Consider the following 23121-nt stretch of genomic DNA (forward strand, 5'->3'; position numbering starts at 1 on the left):
CCAATGTTGAGGGCATGTGGCCTGGTATGGTTCAGGAGGGGGACACTCTCTCGTCTCCCCTCTTTTCCTGTGGCCTGCCAGGTTGCATGCTCGGATAAAGGTCTGGTATGGATTTTGAGGGGGACCCCAAGCCATTTTTTTGTCGCAGGGTTCCCCTTAATATCCATACCAGACCTGAAGGGCTTGGAATGGAATTTCGGGGGCCCCCATGCATTTTTTTTCTTCATTTTGTTTTTTTTTCTTAATACTAATAGCCTTAAAAAAACAAACATAAAAGTGAACCAGCGTAAAAAAAAAAAAAAAAAAAGTCAAGTTGAGAGGTGCGCCTGTTCAACTTATGGCAAATGCATTTACATAGCTTGACATTTACTAAGATTTTGCCGGCGCATTGAACCAAAGCATTTGAGCGTGTGCAAATGCCGCTTGTGCATGCGCAGTGCATAAATTGACCTTGCGCAGTTCTAAGTGTATTTGCAGGCGCATCAGGCTTGTTCACAGAAAGTTACTTTCTCATTCTATTTTGGGCATATTTGTTACTTGGACAGTTATAACTATACTTCCCCACATCACCCCCATAATATTGGTACTTCCACCTTCTTTAAATTCTGAGTTGAAGAATGCGTGCACCATGTCTATAGTGGTACACTGATCGCTGCCTCCCATGCGCCGGCAATATAATAGTAAATGGGGAATTGCGCTGTGTTACAGGCGCAAATGTTTTGTGAATACAAAAACGGCCGTTGCGCATTGGCATGTGCCGCAACTCATGGTGCAAACCATTCGTAAATCAGCCCCATAGATCTTATAAATTTAGGGGCTATGCCAAAAAGAAACTCTTCCCACTTTTATTTGTAGTAGTCCACATTTTTTACAGTATATTGGAATAACATATATTTGAAATTTAAAACAAAAAAGCTTTCATACATGTAACAAAAAGAAACAAAACGACTATTTAAACTAAGCTGATTAAAAATGCACAATGAATATATATATATATATATATATACAGGGGTTGACAAATTTGCTTGGAATCTAGGAGCCAGCTTAAAAAATTAGGAGCCAGGTCCGTGACGACGATCCGGACCTGTCCCTGGCCTGACATGGAGACGAGTGAGGGGAAGATAGCAGCGCCGTCGCCGCCCCCCCCGTCTCCAAGTCATTGCCCATAGCTCTTAGAGGGACATTTTATTTTTTTCAAATGACAATTTTTTTTTCAATTGCATTTTAGTGTAAATATGAGATGTGAGGTCTCTCTGACCCCAGATCTCATATTTAAGAGGACCTGTCATGCTTTTTCTATTACAAGGGATTTTTACATTCCTTGTAAGAAGAATAAAAGTGACACAACATTTTTTTTAAAAGAACAGTGGAAAAAAATAAAGTTAAAATAAAGCAGAAAAAATAATAATTTTTAAACGCGCCCTGTCCTGCCCGCATATAAAAATCGGTGTTCGAACCACACATAGGAGGTAGCGCCGTGATCGGTAGAGCGAGAGCAATAATTCTACCCCAGACCTCCTCTGTAACTCAAAACGTGCAACCTGTAGAATTTTTTTAAACGTCGCCTATGGAGATTTTAAAGGGTAAAAGTTTGTCGCCATTCCATGAGCGGGTGCAATTTTGAAGCGTGACATGTTGGGTATCAATTTACTCGGCGTAACATTATCTTTCACAATATAAAAAATAATTGGGCTAACTTTACTGTTGTCTTATTTTTTTATTAACTAAATTATTTTTCCCAACAAAAGTGCGCTTGTAAGTCCGCTGCACAAATATGGTGTGACAGACAGTATTGCAACAACCACCATTTTATTCTCTAGGGTGTTAGAATAAAAAATATATATAATGTTTAGGGGGTTCTAAATAAAGGGAAGAAGAGGCAGGTAATATAATACAGGCAGAGGAATCTTCATTAACATTGCTGGTTTGTCATACCAACGGCGACCACAAGAGGGCGCCAGATTCCATAAGGAATCATAGGACCGCAGAAGGCCTCAAAGCCGCGGCCTAAATTTTCGGCCGCCGGCGGAACGGCCCGACGCGATCACGCTGGGGGGGTCCACAGACACAGGATACCCCCAGCTGTGCTGCCCCAGGCGCGAGGTCGCTATTTCTAGTCGCCAATGCGACCTGGCGACCGGGTTTTGTCGAGCCCTGTATATATATATATATATATATATATATATATATATATATATATATATATATATATATATATATATATATATATATATATATATATATATATGACAAGGAGCATGCTAATAGGAGGACAGACCAAGGAGACAGAAAGGTGAGCTTATCAGTCTACTTCTCCTTTCACTACTCCATGGTTTGCCACTCCACAAATGCCACTGCCATCTTCCCTAATGTTTCTGCCAGTGTTTATCATCTAGGTTCAACTCTTTAGCATTTTATGGATTTTGTATTGTATTGACTATATGCTTTTTACAAACATTCAGCATTATTAAAAATGAATGTCCCTAAATAAAGCACACAACTGCCTTTAATAGAATGCAACATGAGTCATTAAATGTAAGTTAAACTCTGAACAAAGTTACTTATTTTAGTATGTATCTGCCCAGCTTTAATTTGAGGGAGGTTCATTGAATCTTGTTTGAAATCTGCTAAACCTGAACTCAACAGGTTTAGCAGTCTGGACCTACTAAGTTCAGGTTGCTGGACCAAACATACTATTTCCATTGTAAATAAATAAATGTTGCAGCCACTATGTACAGCTACCAGACCATCATCTGTACAGTGGCTGGAACTAAAGGGGTTGCAAACTCTTGTGTTTTTTCACCTTAATGCATCCTATGGTGACCATGATAAAGTCACGTGCTGTGACGTAACGCATAGGGCGTGGTCGTATGTTGTTACGAACCGAAAGTGACATAAATATTGTATTTCATTGCAATCACCTGTTTTTTACTGCTTTTATGTAAGGATTCACTTGGCATTTGAATAAATCTTTTTTTTTTACATATTACACTATGGGAGATTTTATTTTATCTTTCCTGGAACCGGAGTGGCATCCAGTCATGGTGGGGTCTGAAGAAGCAGCGGACTAAAACCTGGCTGGAAATCACTGGCACCTCCCGGTTTAGCCATAAACTGGAGTCCCACTGCGGTGTATCCATTCCCACTACAGGATACTTTCAAGGCTCATTATACTCCCAATGGAGGTAAGCGCGCTGTAAACATTCAGCTTTTGCGAAGATTCACATATTAAGAAGAATTGGTTGTCACTTTTTAGAACTATTTAACTTTCACTTGTTTGGACAGTTGTGTTTCACTTTATTGGACTTTATTATTATATTCACTGGAATTTTAGATTCTATCACTATAACCGCTTACCGCCCACCGGCTGTAATGACGGCCAGACAGCGGAGCTCTTGTTCTGAGTAGGCATCATATGATGTTCGTTCATTTAAACAGGGCCTGAACGCGATCATGTGCACACAGCCTTGTACCTTCGGTGGCGAAGTATCACGGAGGCATGGCTCGCCATCGAGGGGGGTAAACAACCATTGGGCATGGCTGTTTACCCCATGATCAGCTGTGATGAAGTCTATGCATGCATGTTGGTGGAGGCGTGTTCCTGGGAACACAGCTCATCACTGGCAAACAGCCATTGGTCGATGGCTGTTTAAATGTAAACATAGAGCGGTAACAAGAAGTTACTGGGTTCTCCTCCTCACACACCGATCGTGTGTGAGAAGGAGATTGCGGTAACATCTTGTTACCACTTACAATGTACACCAATCACACTGACTGCCCCCAATAAAGAGGACCTGTCATCCCCCATCAAAGTACCTGTCACCAGCCATCAAAGTACCTGTCACAGTTCATCTGAGTACCTGTCACAGTCCATCTGAGTACCCGAGTACCTGTCACAGTCCATCTGAGTACCCGAGTACCTGTCACAGTTTATCTGAGTACCTGAGTACCTCTCACAGTCCATCTGAGTACCCGAGTACCTGTCACAGTTCATCTGAGTACCCGAGTACCTGAGTACCTGTCACAGTCCATATGAGTACCTGAGTACCTGAGTACCTGAGTATCTGTCACAGCCCATATGAGTACCTGAGTACCTGTCACAGTCCATATGAGTACCTGAGTACTTGTCAAGTCCATCTGAGTACCTGTCACAGTTCATCTGAGTACCCGAGTACCTGTCACTGTCCATATGAGTACCTTAGTACCTGTCAAGTCCATCTGAGTACCTGTCACAGTTTATATGAGTACTTGAGTACCTGTCATGGTCCATCTGAGTACTGAGTATCTGAGTACCTGTCACCACCCTTCAGAGTACCCAAATACCAGTCACCAGCCCATCAGAGTACCCAAGTACCTATCTGTAGCCCATCAGAGTACCCATTTACTGGTGACAGAGTACCTGTCACCAGTAAATTCCATTTTTTTTCTTTTGTTCCAGCAGCGGAGCAAGAGAAGAAGAAGAAGACTTTGTGGGACATTTTTATTTTTTATTTTTTAATAAAAGACTTGTCCGAGGGGGCGTGTCCGGCGCGTGACCAAGATGGACGCTTGATCACAGAGCTCTCCACACTGACGGCCTGACATAGCGTCTGAAAGCTTCCCCCGGGAGAATTTTATCTTCGTTCGTACGGCGCATCCACCCTGTAACGAAGGAGAGATGTCTCTCAAACGTAAAGACGACCGGATTCCTAAGAAACTGACGGCGTACATGTACCAGCCATCCGAGAGGCGCAGTCAAAATGGCGCTGCGGCCCTGTCTCGCTGTGATATGGCGGAGACAGCTGCTTATCCCTGCCGTGCGGGCGGCATCTCCACACCAGACAACGCACTGGTAAGTGCTGATACAAGGGAAGACTCTTCCTCTTCACCTCCGGGTACACCGTTAGCTAACAGCCCAGCGAAATCCAAAATGAGACTAGATAATGATTTACCTCAGGACAGAGCCCAGGCCGCCGTCATGCCCTATATCTTACCTCAGCAGCCCGACGCCATTGCTTCCTTTCCTACAGTGGGGCAAGCAGTAATGGACACTACTCTAAAAGAGATGCTGATGTCCCTCAGAAGCGCTTTACAGACAGACATGCTATCTTTAATGCAGAACTTTAGCTTAAATATTACAGCTCTGGAACACAGAGCCACGCAGCTTGAGGCCAATTTGGGAGATGTCACTGTCACAGTGAACGACATGATTGATGCCCAGGAAGCGCAGGTCCACGAAACTTCTTGGATTAAGGATAAAATCGCAGATTTAGAGGACAGAGCCAGACGAAACAACTTTAAAATCTGTGGAGTCCCTGAATCTATTCAACCTGCTGAGCTGCCCCTATATGCAAAAAACCTTCTTAAAGCTATAATCCCTGAGGCAAAAGGCATTGAATTGGTCATTGACCGTATACATAGATTGCCAAAACCTACCTTCCTCTCAGATGCTGTACCTAGGGATGTGATTCTCAGGGTACACTTTTACCACATCAAGGAGCAATTTATGCAAAAAGTGAGAGGTCTACCCTCTCTCCCTGAACCATACGGCCACCTGCAAATTTACGCTGATTTATCAAAGCATACTCTGAGCAGACGCAGACAACTCAATACTATTACTAAGGCGTTACGTAACAATCAGATCCAATACCAATGGGCTGCGCCCGCCAAAATATCTATCCAACATGAAGGATCGAAACACCTAGTTACCTCACTACAACAAGGTCTGAGGCTGTTACGAGATTGGAACATCATTCCTGTTCTTACTGAAACGGTCCCCATGGATCAGAGCAACACAGGCTCTATGTCCTCTCAATCCCTCCCACCAAGGTCCCGCAGAAATCAACTCCCTCCCTAAGATCCCGGGTTTAGGATCTTTACACGCCGTTCAGATGTGATTTAGGTTCACGCTCGGTACAAAAAAAAAAAACTCTTTTACCCCCAATTAGTGTTTCCTAGCACGGCTGTGCTCAGGACTGTTCCATCGCAAACACTCCTTTATCATTTTTCTTCTTTCTGTAACTCCTAGCAGACGTAATCCGATTTCTAGCCTAAATTACAGGCATCCTTTCACATTAACTACAGCCTCTATACAGGCTTTCTTACCCCTACCCCACGACCATCAGCTAGTTGTGTGTATTCCCCCCCTTTTTTTTTTGGCTGTTTGGTTGTCTGCCTTCTAACCTTTCCCAGCAGGTCTTTCTGAGTGTCTATCTATCAAACCAGCAAACGACGAATATATTTCTATCTGCAAGCTGCGATCATCCTCCAACGAACTTTTCTGAGGCACTCTCTGGAACTGTATCTCACTTCTTCTAAGACCTCCATCTTCCTTCTGCTCTATTTCAGGTAAAACCTCTGGATATTACGATTCCTTCTGAACTGCCTTTACAGATATGACCATCAAAATTGTTTCCATCAATGCCAAAGGGCTTAATCATCCAGCTAAAAGAGCCTCCCTATGGTCATTAGCCAAGCAAACCCATTGCGATATCCTATGTACACAAGAGACTCACTTTCTAGCCAGTCACCCTCCTTCATGCACGAACCAATTTTTTAGTACCATCTATACAGCCAATGCTACCTCTAAGAGAAAAGGGGTGCTTATTGCCATTCGCAACTCCCTCCCGTACCAGCTTACCCAAGTTACTCTAGATGCTGATGGGCGATTCATCATTCTAACATGCATGATTAATGATATCCCGTACACTATTGTCAATGTATACGCTCCTAATGTGCACCAAACGAGATTCCTCCGTAAGCTACATAAGAAAGTTGCTGCAGTTCAACAGGGTGCAATGATTTGGTGTGGAGACTTCAATTGCACTCCTGATCCCTCATTAGACTCCTCTGTTTGCACCAAAAGACGCAGACCAGCTCTAAACCCCCTTCTCTCTACCTTTCATCTCTGTGATGTATGGAGATGTATGCACGCTGACGAAAAGGACTACACCTTTTTCTCTTCCTGCCACAACTCTTATTCACGTATAGACTTATTTCTTGTGGACCCTTGGACTCTACAAAAAATCTCCTCCTCGACTATTCACTCTGCAACCTGGTCTGATCACTCTCCGGTTAGTACAACCATTGAGGACTCCTCCAAATCCCCTCCAGCATATTTATGGAGACTCAACATTAGGATCCTACAAACTGACCCATATGTTGGCCTATTAAAGGACAATCTACTAGATTTTTTTTCCCACAACAAGGACTCTGTTAATGATCCCTGTATATTATGGTCTGCTCACAAAGCTTACATGAGAGGCCTATTCATCCAATATGGAGCTAGGGACAGGAGGCGTAGGAGGCAGCAGCTAAACGACCTTCTTACCAAAATACAAACTAGTGACTCATTGAACAAACAAAACCCCACTTCGGCACTTAAATCCCAATTAACTTCCCTAAGACTCGAACTTAGAACCTTGCTATTAGAATCCCATGACAAGTTGCAAAAACGCTTTAAAATGAAATTTTTTGCTGAGGGCAATAAACCAGGTAAACTACTTTCACGTCAGATCAATGGTCATGTGTCAAAATCGCCCATACCCTATCTATTCCACCCCACTACCAAATCTAAACTGACCAACCCGCAAGATATTGCCAATGCCTTTAGTGAATATTACAGTGGCCTATACAACCTTTCTAACGATCCCTCTCTCAACCAACCTCAACCCTCTCATATTCAGGACTTCTTACAATCGGTCCAACTACCCCAATTAACTCCTCAACAACTGGAATGTCTAAACGTTCCATTCACACCTGCTGAAATTGGCAAGGCCATCCAAACCCTGCCAAATAACAAAGCCCCCGGCCCGGATGGTTTTGTAGGAGAGTATTATAAGTTATTTAGTTCGACGCTTACTGAACACTTAGCCTCTGTATTCAACTCAGCTGCCTCCTCCGCTTCCTTCCCCCAAGAAATGCTCAAAGCCTTAATTGTTACCATACCGAAGCCAGGGAAAGATCCAAACGTACCTCAGAATTTTCGCCCTATTTCTCTCCTCAATCACGACGTGAAATTGTACGCGAAAGTGATCTCATCTCGACTCCTTGATCTATTACCATTGTTAATACATCCTGACCAATCAGGTTTTGTCAAGGGACGCCAAACTTCTGATGCCACGCGGCGTATGGTCAATATCATACATTATGCAACGACTCATCAAGTGCCTTCTCTGCTCCTTTCTTTGGATGCAGAGAAGGCATTTGATAGGGTTCATTGGCAATACTTAAAACTAACCCTTGAGAAATTTGGCTTTCAGGGTTTTATCCTCACTGCAATTCTAGCTTTATATTCTACCCCCTCAGCACAAGTCTACTGCCTTTCTATGTTATCTACCCCATTTTCCATCACAAACGGCACGAGGCAAGGTTGCCCCCTCTCGCCCCTGATTTTTGATCTTGTAATTGAACCCCTCGCAGCAAAAGTTAGGTCCCACGATGCCATTTTTGGTTTCTCTATTGGAAAATTTGACCACAGAATCAGCCTTTTCGCTGATGACATTATATTTGCATTAACCAACCCTTTTATTTCCCTGGCTTCGGTACAATGTATAATTGATGATTTCAGCTATGTTTCGTACTATAAAGTGAACACTACCAAGTCCTATATATTACCTATGGCTTTAACTGAGAAACAGCGAACCTTCTTACAAAACAGCTATCATTATGCGTGGTCAGCAAAGACTCTCACTTATCTGGGTATAACACTTACTGCTAACTCAACTGACCTCTACCAAGCTAATTATCTAACCTTCCTACATGCTTTACCCACAGATTTGCTTAGGCTATCTAAAGAGACGCTCTCCAGTGCAGGCAGGTTGGCTGCCTTCAAAATGATCCTACTCCCGAGATTACTCTACCTCTTCCGATCGCTGCCCATCCCATTACCCACTTCCTTCTTTACGCAAACCCATTCCCTTCTCAAACGCTTTGTATGGCAGAGTAAGAGGCCTAGAGTGAACCACAAGACTCTTACAAAGCACAAACTGGCGGGTGGTATGGGATTTGTTGATATTAAAGACTACTATAATGCAGCAATTTTAGCGCAACTAAGAGCCTGGTTCACTCCTGACCCTGTTAATCACTGGAGCTCCATTGAAGCTTCCCAGGTCCCTAGTGGCAACCTGAAAATTTGGCTCCTGAGCGCCCCAACTTTACGCAAATCTGACAAACTTTTGTCTCCGACCATTCATGCATCAGTAGCAGCATTCTCCTATCTCCTTACTAATTCACCTGCATCTGACACTCCGTGCAAAATACCCATACCGATAGACATCCTCAATCTGCTCATACCCCACATGCAGATAACCCCTTGGAAAGATAAAGGTATAACACATATTGCAGACTTATACTCTTCTGGCTTCCTCCATTCATTCCCTACATTGCAGCGTACCTTCTCACTCACCTCAAAAGATTACTACAAATATATTCAAGCATCGCACTGTTTAATCAAACACCCGCACCTTCAAATTACCATGCCCTTGAAACTCTGGCGATATCTCTCCAGCACTACAGCCCCTACTAAAGGCATATCGCTTTTTTATGCTACGCTTAAAGGTAAATCCACTTTTGATAAACTTCCCCCTATGCTTAAATGGGAAAGAGATATTGGTACTACTTTCTCTTCGCAACAATGGCAATCAGCAATACGTTCCGCCTATACAACAACAAAATCAGCTAACCTATGGAAACTTACATATAAGCTCAACCTCAGGTGGTACATTACCCCCACGCAAATACACTCCTACAATAATTCCTTAAGCACCAACTGTTGGCGGCAATGCGGAGCCCCAGGCACCCTTTATCATATTTTATGGGAATGCCCCAGAATCAAAACCTTATGGGATGAGGTTTTCCGCCTCATTACAGAAGTCACTAACATCCCTAATAAACCGTCCCCTGAAATGGCAATTTTGTCCATAGGCATAGAGAACTGCTCGCACAACCTCCGATGTATAATTACACAGATTCTTTTGGTAACTAGACTATTGATAGCCCGCAACTGGAAATCCTCTGCACATATCTCCTGTGCAGAAATTATTCGCCTGGTACATACTTATGGTTCGTACGAACGAATGTACGCTATTGCAGAAGGACACCTAACCACAACAGCAAGGCGGTGGGAAACATGGAATGCTTGGTTCTCCAACCAAAGCCCTCTACACACCTGATCTACCACTCTTACAATATAGACACTATAGTACACCATACTCTACACCACCTGCTTATTCCCCCTCTATCTCCCCCACCCTCCTCTCTTCCCCCCCCCCTTTCTTTTTTTTTAATATCTACTTTGATCTTTCGATATACCACATTACACTGAAGGTACCATGAGATTTGAGTTCCTCTATCTCATACCTTAAGATGTGCAGTTCCATACTTACTTGTTCAGGTTTATATAGTTTTTTTTTGGTTTACATACGTACCAGTTAATATGTTGTTTCTATTAATGTACTGTACTACAGGCAGCTTGTTTTAACATCCTCATTGAGAACTTCACTCCTGTGTCAGTAGAGTGCCTGCTCCTCCAGATACAGCATGTTCCCAGTTGGGGTGTCTGGATGGGAGGCTTTCATACATAAAGTTGTTCTCCTTTTGTTTTGCATGCCTTGTCTTATATTTGCACGGCCCGGATATCTTATATATCCTCAAGTCTTGGCCTGAACCCACCTATGCAATATTGTTATAATGTATAATGTACATGTGGTTTCAATATCTTCTCTATTCTGCTTTCTTTTCTGTATTTGAAATCCAATAAAAATATTGAACACAAATAAAAGACTTGTCCCAAGCCGTGTCATGTAATTTTTACCATTTTCACACTTTTTTGTGAAATGGTAGGGGTAGATTTGTACCCTATTACCATTTCACACAGGGAGGAGGCCAGGATCTGAGGGTCCTTTTGTTAAAGGGGGCCTCCAGTTTCCAATATGCCCCCCGCCCGCAGACCCCCACAACCACAAAGGTTGTGGGGATGATGCCCTTGTCCCCATCAACGTAGGGACACGGTGCTTTGGGGGGCTACCCCAAAGCACCCTCCCCATGTTAAGGGCATGTGGCCCTCTCTCGCCCCCCTCTTTTCTTTTTTTTAATTTTGGTTTGGTTCGGGTTCCCCTTAATATTCATACTAGACCCAAAGGGCCTGGTAATGGACTATGGGGGAATCCCATGTCGTTTTTTTTTAATGACTTTTATGTGTATTGCCGGGACCGACAATTCATTATAGTACTTTTAAATTACTTTTTTTCCTTTAGAAATGTAATTTTGCTCTTGGACTGTTCTAAACATGGGAAACATGCGCCACTTTACAGGCATACTATAAACACCCCCCAGGTACAAAATTTAAAGGAATTTAAAGTAATATTTCACTTTTATTGTTTCATTTTAAGCATTATTAAAATCACTGCTACTCTGATGGGCACGCTTTTAGAAAAAAATATTTGCATTGATAAATGTCCCCTGGGGCAGGACCCAGGTCCCCAAACATTTTTATGACAATACCATGCATATAAGCCTTAAAAATGAGCACTTTTGATTTCTCCCATAGACTTTTATATTTCAATAATTTTTATTGAAGTTAGAAGTAATACAGGAAACAAAAAACAAAAATAAGTAAAGCAAAAGAGAAATACAGCGCTGACATTGCATGTAGTAGCCTTCTAGTCCACAGTAGATGCATTCAATAACCAACAAATTGTAGGATTGAATATAACACTAAGACATAACAATAGATATAGAAAATATCAGGCCTCAGGGACTAGCCTCAATCCAGACACCCCAAGTGGGATCTCACTGTGTCCAGGGTTGAGGACAATCTCCTATCAACATGTATGTAGGAAAATAGTAGTAAGAGTTATCCCTGAGGTTGTAACTAAACCGGTCAAATCACATAAAACTGACTTTAAGAAGAAACAAATAATATATCCAATCTTCCAGAATGAAGCAAACATAACATCACATATCAATTATCATAAGTACGCCCGGATGCAGGTAAGCATAAAGCATAGGAAGCTATGGGCTTTGTAAAGAAGGAGAATACAAAGATAAGTAAAGAAAAAGGTAAAACAAAACACACACCCCGTCCCTCTCCCCCCCCCCTCCATCGAGGGGGGGGGGAGAGGTCCAGGGAGATGGTAGAACAAGGGTAGAAAGAACAGGTAGGGAAGCCTTATCATGTTATAGTTTTCAGATAAGTAAGGGTTGGGAATTGTTGAACCACTCCGTCCACGCCTCCCAAAGTGTTGCAGTTTTGGTTAGATGTCCCTCTGCAGTGGCATACATACATTCATACATCCCATGCAAATGAGTGGTTCGTATAACGTCAGCACAGGAAATTGGGGCAGAGGATTTCCAATTTCGGGTCACTGTTAATCTAGCGGCTAGGCAAATGTGCGTTACTATGCATCTTAGCCTGTAAGGGTATTGTTCAATGCCAATGGTGAGTAAAGCCAGAGCGGGGTTTGGAGGGGTAGCAATGTGTGAGACTTCTGATATGAGATTGAATACATCTGTCCAGAAAGGGACCAATTTGGGGCAGGACCAGAGGGTATGATAGAGGGTTCCTGGGAGACCACAGTTTCTCCAACAGGTTGGATCTGTATTTTTATAGTAGGTGTGAAGATGGGTTGGGGTGAGGTACCACCTGAGATTAATTTTGTATGTGAGTTCCCAGAGGTTAGCAGATTTAGTCGCAGAGTTAACAGCTTTTATGGCAAGTGACCATTGATGCGATGAATATGTGTTGTCCATATCTTGTTCCCATTGTATCATGGGGGGCAGTTTGGCAAAGGACGTCTTTTCATTAAGTGTGGCGTAAAACAGAGAAATACCTTTGGTTGATGCTCCCATAGACTTTTAAAGGGTGTTCCATGGCGTTCAAATTTGCTGGGAATACCCTAAATTGTTCGCTATTCGGCGAACACCCAATCTTTGAGTCGAACTTACGTTCGACTCAAGCTTTGGGCTCATCCCTACTTGTGGACTCTAGAACTTTCACAAAGACCAAATAATATACATTAATTTCGGTTATTTTTACCAAAGCTATGTGGCAGTATAAATGTTGACCAAAATTTAATGACAGAATTAAAGAAAAATATTTTTTTTCACAAAATTTACAGTCTTTTTTTATCTATAGCACAAAAAAATTAAAACCCCACTAGTGATTAAATACCACCAAAAGAAAGCTCTATTTGTGTGAAAAAAAGGACGCAAATTTCATACGGGTACAGTGTTGCATGACTGAGTAATTGTCATTCAAAATGTGAGAGCGCTGAAAGTGACAATTTGTCTGGGCAGGAAGGGGGTGTAAGTGCCTTGTATTGAGGTGGTTAAGAAATTGCACATATCCCTTTCCTTTTAGTTATACTTTTTTGTGCATTGTATTCAATTTAGATCTAGCAGCATTTTCACATTATGCATTTAGTTAGGCATTGTTCACTTAGTAGCACGAGGTAGCAAATTTTATATAGTTTTCATGAATGAAAAAAGACCTATGAATGGAGTACAATAACACAATACACTGTAGCACTGTGTAACTCTCCCTACACAGTCTATCAGCTCTCCCTAAACTACTCCAACGCATACTAGCTGCTTTAAATCTACCCTTTTATAATGAGGAGACTGGCACATAACAAATCCTCCATCACTACCCATTTGGAGCTATGTTTAAAAGCCAGGCAGTACATTATGGTTGCAAAGAACTCTGTCCAGAAAATGTTACAATAAAACCCCCAGCACTGCGAACCTCAAACACATAGGAGCTGCCATGGCAGCAAACTCAATTCTCATCGAAAGTAGTAATAATTTGTTAAATTTGTGTTTTTTCCTCAATCTGAGTGAAGATAGCTTTTAGTATCCAAGAAGGTAAGAATGGGTTTTATTGGTTTTATCAGATTTAGGTTACGATTTATGTGGTTAAATGTTATGTTTCAGGGTCGGATTAAGCGATTAGGTTTAAGCAAAAATGTAATGATACTAACTCAAAAATACTGTTGTCATATATGCTGTGTTAACCCCCATAAAATTCCAGGCTACTCTAATGAGCAAAGCTTAACATTTTCAGGTAGTGTCAAGTTTGCCCAAATCCTCCATCACCCCACACATTTCTTTTGGCCATTCACTATCACTGGCAAGTTCAATAGCCATAAGGAATGTGTAAAAGACAGGAAGCGGTGAGCAAGATTCAATACTACAAGGAAGTACCAGTTTCCTTCAGAATGGCCTGCATTTGACCATGAAAGCAAAGTGTTAGTAAAAATGTGAAAAATGGACCCTCGCGCTATTAAGTGCTCAAACGTGCAGAAATGACTAAATACGTGTCAAAAAATGGAAAAGTAAAAATATAGCAATACAAAATCCACAGTGAAAGTGATACAAAAGTGCAAGTGTTGCTAAAAAATGCAGCGGGACAAAATAGTTAACACCAACTATCACATAAGAATAAACAAAGTAAAAAGTCCTGCGCAAATGGTGCCACTAAAAAATAAATGTATAAAGAAATATAAATGTATATAAAAAAAATATATATATAATATATAAAGTCAATAAATCAAGGTGAACACACCGATGTGTGAAAACAGTGAAAAATAGGAGAAAAGGCGGGACCAGCTGTTCCAAAATAAATAAATCCAGGCTCTCAGAACTCTCACCTCTCACCTCAAAGATGGAATAATCAGGCAAAGTAAAATAACCCCAGAGGATTCTCCTTAATATTTCTCTATGTAATAACCAAGGAATTATAGATGAAGCCTGTAGTATATCCTTCTGCCACTAGAGGGCCATTTCCAATATTTGAATACAACACTGCAGCTTGTAATTCAAGCTCTATACCACGGAATTACAAGCTAAAGTGTTAGTAGCTGCAGCAGGTATGTGCAGACAACTTTACATGCCGTTTTTTTGTTTCAATATCCTAAAAAAGTAACATTTATGCCATGTACACACGATTAGACTATCCGGCGGACTTAGTCTGGCGGACAAACCGCAGGAGCGCCCCCCTCCTGAGCCGTACCAGGCCGCGTGCCCTCAACATGGGGGGTGCTTTGGGGAAGGGGGCCATGTGGCCTCCCCACCCCAAAGCACCTTGTCCCCATGTTGATGAGGACAAGTGCCTCTTTCCAACAACCCTGGCCGTTGGTTGTCGAGGTCTGCGGGTGGGGGGCTTATCGGAATCCAGGAGCCCCCTTTAAATAGGGGGCCCCCAGATACCGGCCCCCCACCCTATGTGAATGAGTATGGGGTACAATTTACCCCTACCCATTCACCTGGTAAAAAAAAAAAAAACACCACACAAGGGTTTAAAATAATGTATTGCACAGCTCCGGGGTCTTCTTCCGTCTTGGGGGGTTTTCTCACCGGACTCCTACGCTATCTTCTGCTAGCTCTTTTACTAGCGGAGGAGCCTGGCTTTCTTCTTCTTCGCTGCCCGGGGGTCTTCTTACGACTTTGGGGGTCTTGTCCCCCCTCTTCAGGGGTCTTGTCCCCCTCTTCGGTTCTTCTTGCCGGGCCTCCATGCCTTCTTCCAGCTCTTTTACAAGCGGTGGCCCGGTCTTCTATCGCCGCCGCCTTCTCTTCTTTTTGTTGTTCTTCTTGTTGTTCTTCTTCTTCCTTGAGATGTTGACTCAACACGCTATCTGGCTGCAATGACAGGGACGCGGTGTGCGGGGACCTTTTATAGGGACTTTGCCAGGTGATGTCCCCGCCCATTATGATGTCACAGTCCCAGCATCCTCTGGGACTGTGACATCATGTCTCCTCCTTGTTTTGTGAAATACTATTAGCTTGGATTCTACACTCATTATAAATGTTTTTGACCTACTTGTTATGATCTGTAGGGTTAGCATTTTTTGTATCTGTGCTACCCTGGGATTGGCATTCACAAGAAAACATTTTACAGCCCACTCAAGGGTCAAGGGACACTTTCACACTTCTTTTCACTTCATATAACTAACCATTGTGGCTTAGCATAACATCCTGATACTATGGGGTGCTTGTGCTTTGAGTCATATTCTACGACAAGTAATCTTGATAACATACCTGATGATGTTCCTTAGGTTTGTGTCAAATGGCACTGAAAGTGTTAAGCTTGACTAGAAGAAAAATGCTGTTGAGATTCACAGCAGCATGTTGTTGCTGTAAGTCACGGGTCTTGCCAGATCTTTAAACTGGACATGCTTGAGTGGCTAAAACTCTTGATGACAGGATTCTCTGCTAAAGTTCATTGCTAAAGTTCTGCTAGAAGAATGCATTCTAGGTACCTTGTTCCCAAGTAAGGTAAATGGAAAAAAGGGAACATAATTCAATATTAGAGTCCTCTTTCAACCCCTGATGCTGCTACTGAAATGATTGAAGCAGCACCAGGGATTACATCTAGGACTTCTTTGCAGTGTTAAATCTTGCTCACCCTTTCCATTTCTTGCACATTCAATGGGCTCTCAACCATGATATATGGTGCAAAGGGCCTCTGGGGGGAAAGAAGAAGTAGTGTTATTTCTCACAACAGGTTGCGTGGAAAAGAGCTGATGGTGTGTAAACAAATGAAAATACCTCTGGCCACTATCCATACATGTGGCATACATGCCCAATATTCATATTTCAGCCTGTTAAAGGTCACTATTATTAAGTAACATTTACAAATACGGTATTATATCCTTTGGGTCCACATGAAGCAATGTACATGATCAACAGAAACCCCATTTTATCCTCTAGTGGAAAAATGCAAAAATACTACTCGTTCATGGGCCACTAGATGCCTTACTGATGATGTCATTTAGATACCCTGCTGACAAACTGATTTTTAAGTATAAATTATAATTACTTTTATGACTTATAAACTCTAATGCCGCGTACACGCGACAGGACTTAAGTCCGGCAGACTTTCGACGGAGTTCTGACGGAGTTCCAACAGAGTTCTGACGGACTTTTCGAATGAGCGGACTTGGCCACACACAATCACACCAAACTCCGACAGATTCGAACGTGATGACGTACAACTGGACTCGAATAAGGAAGTTCATAGCCAGTAGCCAATAGCTGCCCTAGCGTCGGTTTTAGTCCGTCGGAATAGCATACACACGAGCAAATTTTTCGGTAGGAACTGGGTCCGGCAGAGTTCTGGCGGAAAAATTTGAAGCATGTTCCATTTCTAAAGTCTGTCAGACTTTTGCGAATCAAAAGTCCGTTGCAGCCCACACACGATCGAATAGTCTGCCGGAATCATTCCGTCAGACTTTGGATGTTGAAAAGTCCGCTCGTGTGTACGGGGCTTTACAACTAAAAGTAGTAAAAACTAACAAACATTCTTTACTGTTTAGGTTTGGTCTTTCAGAAAGACTAGTAATCTTTGGTTTATTTTTGTCTACAGAGGGTCCTCCTCTGCTTCCAGTTCCTATATTTTATCTGAGCTCACAGCTGTAATGTTTAGACTTCGCCTGTGATGCTACCTGATGGTGCAATCTGGCGTTGTAAATTTGTCATATAAGGCATTAGATCATTATGGAAAACACATTTATTTTATAACTGGACATCAGTCATACCAACGGCAATGGGATAGAGTTCCTTTCAAATTAAACACTACTAATTTTCTCCAAAAACTGCATCATTACTATCTTTTTTACTACTGCTGTCTCTTGCATGAAATAGCTTAAAAAAACTATAATAGTTAAGGTCACGTTTTCTTTACTTTTAAATCTCATATATGCCCTTTGGATATGTTTTTATTATTATTTTTCTTTTACAAAATAACAGAATTACTTAAAGAGATTAGGGAATTCATCCCTTCCTCATACTGAGTCTTTCACTGAGAAGAGCCAGAAGGCAAACTATATGGTACTCTCTATAAACTTTTATCTCTGGATAAAATGTATGTTTACATGCTTAAATACTTAGATGGGTATGCTTTCTGCACATAATGACACGAGTATGCACTTTACCGTCCATTAAGGCAAAGGATAAACAACAGGTGAAATGCTTCTCAATCATAAACCGAAGCAAAATGAGAAAAGTATGCATAACAATATTGCACAACTACAGTTAATATATTGAAGAGTGCACCTTTGAAAATTTGATGATTAAGATGCACTATACATTTACTTGTTCAATTCTATAAATATAAATGAAGTAAAATCCTCTGCTATTACACTGGCAAACCCTTCAAATCAAATATTTCCTCCTTTCCTTCAAATCGCATACTGTCATACTGTCACCACGAAATCGTGTTCCACATTTGAAAATTACTTTGAGGATGCCTCTATATCTTACAATCTCCTCTCGAGCTCAGATGAGGGGTACGTCCCACCTTTTCAGAGTAGATGGGATATAGGTTTATCTTTTACAGAAAAACAACGGAGTCATATTTTATTCATTGCACATACGTCAATGATCTCAAGCAGATTCAAAGAGGCTGGGTATAAACTCATAACCAGGCTGTATAGGGTATCCTCCCTTTTATACAAAATGTTTCCAACTACCTCACCATTGTGTTGGGGGTGTCAAAGGGAGAATAGGACTCTCCCTCACATTTTCTAGTATTACCCACTAATACATCCTTTTAAGGAAAAGATCCAAAAAATTGTTTTTGAACATACTGATATTCAGCTTTAGAACCATTCCGATGTGCTTTTACTACATTTAATTCCATTAACCCAGAAACACTGAAGAAATTACTTCTGGACCACTTAATAAATGCAGCCTGGATCTGCATACCCTAGATATGGAAATGCACTGAACCCTCCCCGATTGTACAATGGTTTTCTGTGATTGCTAACATCCAACTGATAGAGGAACGTATGGAAGTAATTGGACAAGAAAGAGGAACAACAGTGGGAAATATGCTTTTATTGGATCTCATTCAAGTTTTCTCAAGGCTACTATTCTTACCTCTCTCAATCATGGCACATGTCAGACCAACTAGAGACCAAATTGTCTATTCTGGCTATTATTTCGCATGATACTACTTAAGGGATGTACCCAATCACCCATTCCTACCTTATCTTTAGGTTTTTTTCTTCTTCCCCCAGTCCCTTTTTCCCTTTAGCTTCAATTACTACATACCCAGTGTAGTGTATTTTGATGAGTCTGTTTCTTCCCCTGTTTTGTCTGTTCTTTAATGTAATAATGTCCCCTTTCATTTTCTTGAATTTTTACAAAAACTTTGGTTCAGGATGCCCCATTTACATTTCATTGTTTTATCTCACTATAAGGTGTTTTTTTCTGAAATACTTTGTCACTATTGTTGCTATGTTGTGCATTTGTGCTGTGGATTTTCTGGTCTGTCTCTAGGTTGGCGTGAAATCTGTATATTGATACTGTCTTTTACTTACTGGATAACTCTGTGGAAGCATGAATAATGAAAAAAAAAAACACATTTTATATATAACTGCTGCAGATAACATGTAAAATGTATTTTAATGTGAGTGACTAACATAGCATACAGTATAAGGCATGAAAAAATGCTTCATCTGTTGTTAATTAGTAAATAGTTTATTATATCTTTTCATGTGACAACACTGAAGAAATGACACTTTGCTACAATGTAAAGTAGTAAGTGTACAGCTTGTATAACAGTGTAAAGTTGCTGTCCCCTCAAAATAACTCAACACACAGTCATTAATCTCTAAACCGCTGGCAACAAAAGTGAGTACACCCCTAAATGAAAATGTCCAAATTGGGCCCAATTAGCCATTTTTCCTCCCCGGTGTCATGTGACTCATTAGTGTTAAAAGGTCTCATGTGTGAATGGGGAGCAGGTGTGCTAAATTTGGTGGTATGGCTCTCACTCTCTCATAAAGGTCACTGGAAGTTCAACATGACACCTTATGTCAAAGAACTCTCTAAGGATCTAAAAAAAGAATTGTTGCTCTACATAAAGATGGCATAGGCTATAAGATTTCAAAGACCCTTACACTGAGCTACAGCACAGTTGCCAAGATCATACAATGATTTAACAGGACAGTTTACACTCAGAACAGGCCTCATCATGGTCGACCAAAGAGGTTGAGTGCACATGATCAGCATCATATCCAGAGGTTGGCCTTGGCTAATAGACGTATGAGTGCTGCCAGCATTGCTGCAGAGGTTGAAGGAGTGGGGGGTCAGCCTGTCAGTGCTCGGACCATGCACCGCAGATTACATCATTGCATGGCTGTTGTCCCAGAAGGAAGCCTCTTCTAAAGATGATGCGCAAAAAGTTTGCTGAAGACAAACAGACTAAGGACATGGATTACTGGAACCATGTCCTGTGGTCTGATGAGACCAAGATAAACTTATTTGGTTCAGGTGGTGTCAAGCGTGTGTGGCAGCAACCATGTGAGGAGTACAAAAACAAGTGTGTCATACCTACAGTCAAGCATGGTGGTGGGAATGTCATGGTCTGGGGTTGCATGAGTGCTGCCGGCACTGAGGATCTATAGTTCATTGAGGGAACCATGAATGCCAACATGTACTGTGACATACTGAAGCAGATCATGATCCCCTCCCTTTGGAGACTCGTCCGCAGGGCAGTATTCCAACATGATAACGACCCCATACACATCTCCAAGATGACTACTGCCTTGCTAAAGAAGCTGAGGGTAAAGGCAATGGACTGGCCAAGCATGTCTCCAGACCTAAACTCTATTGCGCATCTGTGGGGCATTCTTAAATTGAAGGTGGAGGAGCGCAAGTTTTCTAACATCCACCAACTCCGTGATGTCATCATGAAGGAGTGGAAGAGGACTCCAGTGGCAACCTGTGAACCTCTGGTAAACTGCATGCCCAAAAGGGTTAAGGCAGTGCTGGAAAATAATGGTAACCATACAAAATATTGACACTTTGGGCCAAATTTGCAAATTTTTATTAGGAGTGTACTCACTTTTGTTGCCAGTGGTTTAGACATTAATGACTGAGTTTTGAGGGAACAGAAAATTTACACAGTTATACAAGCAGTACACTCACTACTTTAGATTGTAGGAAAGTGTAATTTCTTCAGTGTTGTCATATATAATAAAATATTTACAAAAATATGAGTGGTGTATTCACGTTTTTGAAATATTATATATATATATATATATATATATATATATATATATATATACATGCAGTATATATGAGTGGATTATAAATTGTAATTAACAACAGATGTAGCATTTTTTCATGCCTTGTATGCTATGTTAATCACTCACATTAAAATACATTATGTTTGCATATAAATGAGTGATGTATGTAATTGGTTCTCTAAGCACAATGCAAATTAAGAAATATAATCTATGTATCTATGTTTGTATGTATCTATGTATGTATCTATGTATCTATCTATGTATCTATCTATCTGTCTATCTATCTATCTATCTATCTATCTATCTATCTATCTATCTATCTATCTATCTATCTATCTATCTATCAGAACATCTATCAGAACATCTATCTGAATAAGGTAATTGGCTTGATGAAGTAAAGTGAAAACATATAGGCAATTCATTAGGGCACATAAGGGCCTGCAGAGTTCTTGGGTAAATGCAACAACACTCAGCTCCTTAATAAAATGTTGGATTAATACCTGCATTCACAAACACCTATATAGTATTTAGTTTTATTGTGCACTTCATTGCCCCTATCAAACATGATGATTACATGCAGCAAATAAGGATACATTGATCCTTACTGTAGACCTAAAAAGGATTTAAAGGCTAATTCTATCCATAACTGACTTATCTGTTACATGTAAGCAGACTGAGTCACCACTTGGCTTATTCTGAAATCTTTCTTAAGATGTTCTCCTGTGTTTTCAGGTCTACTTCCATCTTTATATGGAGTGTTTGATTCTTTTTGTTAAAATACAAAAGAATGTGGGCTGCTTGAGCCACAGCAACAAGGGTGAAATGGTAAGATACCTCAAAGGGGGCAGTCACCTGTAGAATCTCCAACAAATGCAAATAGCCATTAGATGATTGAGCTCACAAGCATAACCAAAATACTAGTTGTGGGTTGATAATCCTTTATGAACGCTCATTAACACACACCGGAAGATAACTAGCAAAAACATTAGACATTGGAGGGGATTCAGTAAGACATTTGCAACACATTTCTGGTGATGTTCATGAAGTCTGAAGTCTTTGGGCAAATTCCTTGCAACTTTATTGGTAATGTGCAACAAATTCAAGTAGATCTTATTTGCATTACTTTTACTGTCTTTAAGTTCCTTTAGAACAGTTATTTGATACATTTTCTTTCTCGAAATAGCTTCTCTGACTTTAAAACTCTGCCACTTTGCAGGAAAGATGCTTGCAACAGTTCTGTCAGAGTTGGGACAGATTCATATACCATGAATTTGTCACAGGTTGGTCGCACTACTGGTAAGTCATATTTCCAAAGATTATCTAAGACACTCCGTATGAATTACAGGGATTGTGCATTAAAATAGGAAAGAAAACAGACACAAAAATACAAGCTATATACAACGTTCCTATGTCACCACTATATTCATTTATTTTGGTGATAAGAAAGGCAGCTAAATTCTAGGCTACTTGAAGAATTTTCATTTTCTGAGTGACTCTGGCTTATCTGACACAGTTTGGGAAAGCGGATCATTATTTGACAGGAGTTCTCTAGATAACACAGGTGCTAGACTCTGCATCCAGCCTGCTGCTGCCTGTCTGTTGGCATCAAACAGTCCAAGTCAGATGTTTAATCATTCAGCTATGTGCCCAAGATAAGATAACCATCACAGCATTAGTGTCTACCTTTTCAATTCCACAAAACATGTTCATTCTTCATCCATTGTTTATGGGCTCGTTTAAACTAGATGAATGTAATAAAAATAGAGCGGCCAAACATTATGCAGTCAAAGCTTGTTCATTGCAATCCCCGGCTAAACAACAAGTAAAAGCTTTTTGCTGAATCAAATCCTTCCAAGTCCTGACATTTTTCATTCTTGTAAAAGAAGAGATTAGAAAACACCATCAGGGAATGAGTTGCAGCACTTGTTCTTACCCACATTATCAGTAACAATTATTGTCTCTCTTATGCGTTTTAAATATCACTCAACGAGCATTTCCAAAAGTCTCAGATAAATATCATGCACGTGAACCTGAAAGCAATAATACAAGACAGTTTGGTGATAATTATCCCAAAGCTTCCATACTTTTTGTACCCTGCTAATCCACTGTA

General features: G+C 41.0%; 1 protein-coding gene across 1 annotated transcript in view; it reads right to left on the reverse strand.

Moving 5' to 3' along the window:
* The window catches only part of DOK6 (docking protein 6), an 812960-nt gene that overhangs the window by 788936 nt on the left and 903 nt on the right, over positions 1-23121 (reverse strand). The window lies entirely within an intron of this gene.

This window comes from Lithobates pipiens, unplaced genomic scaffold (assembly GCF_037356315.1).
Source record: "Lithobates pipiens isolate NorthernLeopardFrog02 unplaced genomic scaffold, aLitPip1_a1.2 Scaffold_19, whole genome shotgun sequence".
NCBI classification, from domain to species: Eukaryota; Metazoa; Chordata; class Amphibia; order Anura; family Ranidae; genus Lithobates; species Lithobates pipiens.